General features: G+C 43.0%; 1 pseudogene; it reads right to left on the reverse strand.

The window, feature by feature from the left end:
- Positions 1-2,627: 2,627 nt before the first annotated feature.
- Positions 2,628-2,703, reverse strand: part of LOC113338200 — a 17,049-nt pseudogene continuing 16,973 nt past the window's right edge.

Genomic DNA, 2,703 nt, shown 5'->3' on the forward strand with positions numbered 1-2,703 from the left:
TCCCCCCGGAAACTCCTCGCGAAATCCAAGTACTTTCCCCCCAATTTGAATTTATGATTACAAATATCTGAGATAGTAAGTTATTTCTGTCGAGAGTAGAATTTCTTCATGAATTGTGTTCGCATATCATTCCACGATGAGATACTACTTTATTCAAGCCCTATGAACCACGAGAAAGCTGCCCCGGTAAGTGACTTCCCGAATTCCCTGAGGCAAATAGAGTCGTTTGTGGCGTGTTCGTTCAGATTCGTGAGAAAACGAAATACGTGTTCTGTTGCATTGCCGGAGCCGTCGAATAATTGAAATTTGGGTTGCTTGTATGCTACTGGCATTGACTTGTCCAATGAACCTTGGGTAAAAGGGGACTGCACAGTGAAATTTGTCGTGGGCGGGGCCAAGTCGTAGTGTTCCTCGAGATACTTGGAAATATGTTCTTCTGTTATAGTGGCTTGGTCTATTTCCTTGCCAGGTCGTCCCTCCAAGTTTCGAGGACCCTCTTTCGGCATTTGGGTGGATCCCGGCGTCTCACGCCGCTGAGGGTTTTGTCCGACGGATGAGAGTAGTCTTCCAAAATGGTTCCGCTGAGCTCTGCTCTGTAACAAGAGAGGATGTTGAGAGACCCCAAAAGGGTCAGAATCTTCATCACCACCTTCGGGCTGTAATTCAGCCAATCTTTCCATCAAAACCAATCTTCTCTTATCTGAAATGGCCAACTCTTGACGCATTTGCTGTATTTCGAGCTGACGCGGGTCAGGTAGTGGTTGCTCACGTGCCGGCATGCTTGCTCTATCTGTCCCGGTCTGTACTTGTTGGACCTCTTCAACTTGTCTAGACACAACCCCGGGTACATTTGATTGAGTCACTCTTATCAATAGGCTCTGATTCTGTCCTTCCGACTCTTCTGTCATCGGTATTCCAAACTCAGGATTTATTCCTTGATTCGGCATTGCATTGATGCCCGATGTTGACATCGATCCTCCTGCCTCTTTAGAGGGAGGTTCCGAGCTTGTGTTGTTTAAGTTACCCGCAGCCGGGGACTCCATCAGAATTGTATTGGTACCGAGGACTATTCCCCAGTGAAGTCGCCAAATGTAAACACCCAAATATTACTATAGGGTAATAAGGAGACTAATCCCAATACACAATACAATTATCTGGAGAACTCCATCTCTTTTGGGAGGATTCTCTCCTTTTATAGGCAAAGCCTGACATACAGATACCGTACACGTGTACCATAATACCTTTTCTAGTAAGTCTTCCATTATTAGTCGTACACATGTATTATTACAGCTGGGATTATTTAGGCACCCGACAATCATTATCTTTGGGACAACCTCTCTTTGGGGCAGCCCACTTGTGTCGCGCCATCATCTATGACGACCCCAGCCCTACCAATGGCGGCTTTGGCTCGTATCCGAAGCCCCATTGTCGTCCTCGACTCTTGGTCAAAATCATGTATTTACACTCCGTGAAGTTGACATAGTGGTCCAGCATCTTTTTATTGACATGGCTAAACTGTTGTAATTCCTCATTGCACTTCTGAAGCATTTTATACAATTCTTTGATGTTCTTGCGCTTTTCGAAGGCGTCTGAGGGCAAAGAACCTAAATGTCTAACTTTTTTAATGCAATCTTCTTGTTTGGCTAGAAAAGTATTCCTTTTACTTAGTAGTTGCTGATCACGATCTTTTGAATCCTGAAGTGTACGCTCATACTTGTCCTCTAGAGATTTTAATTTATTTCTCTCATCCTTGATATCTTTCATTCGCTTCGTGTTTTCATAACTTTCTTCGAAACTCTGTGCAGCCTTAGTGTTGCATCATCAAAAAATTCTTTGGTCTCCATACGATCGTGTCTCTTCTGCTCGACTTCCCCAAGCAATGTATCAGCATCGTAAGACATGTTTTGGCCTTCAACTCTTGTTGCCGCCTTAGAAGATTTGTTGATAGATTGGTTTCAAGCTCTCCTTTTTCTTGTTTCTGTCTCTATCCGGTTTGTTTTACAAGCAATGAGATTTTCTTTCAGTTCGGTAATTTCAGGGTTCAACCGTGATAGTAGATCGCTTTCGTTCGGTGACAAGGGATCAATAAGTTCTCTTCCCATCTCAGACTGTTTCATGGCCTTACTAGTTTGGAGCTGGTCGATTTGGGTACGACCATTTGCAAGCAGCTTTTCCTTGTTCTGAAGTATATCCTGCCTGATTTGCTCCAGCTCTGACTTGTTATGGGACTGCTTAGCATCAACCTTGTGTTGTTCACTGACAAGTTTCGTTATTTCCTGGTCCATCACTTCAAAGTTCGCCTATAAGTTTGTTCAACTCCTTTTGTTTACTGGCGACAGCCTTGTTTTTTTGCGCCAAAATCAGAACTGGGTGTCCCTGAAACTAGACTTCTAGTAACTGGGCAAGGGCAATCTTTCCAACTGGGTACCTCTTCAGGCAGCCCCTCTCCAAGCTAAGGTCCAGAATATGTCATGTAATGATACTAGTCGTCGTATAGATGTGAGGATCCATCCAATATTTTAAGAACCTAAAATGTGAATACTGCTTGTCGAGCCAAGGCTCAAACAAATTTGGAGCATGCTAAGAACAGATATTTATTCAAAAATTAAAAACACATCAAATTTAGAAAAAAAATTTAAGTTTCCAAAGCTCAAGTAATCCTTAGCAAAGAAGTAGGACACAAAATAGTTCGAACTAAAAAAA

This window comes from Papaver somniferum, unplaced genomic scaffold (assembly GCF_003573695.1).
Source record: "Papaver somniferum cultivar HN1 unplaced genomic scaffold, ASM357369v1 unplaced-scaffold_187, whole genome shotgun sequence".
Taxonomy (NCBI): domain Eukaryota; kingdom Viridiplantae; phylum Streptophyta; class Magnoliopsida; order Ranunculales; family Papaveraceae; genus Papaver; species Papaver somniferum.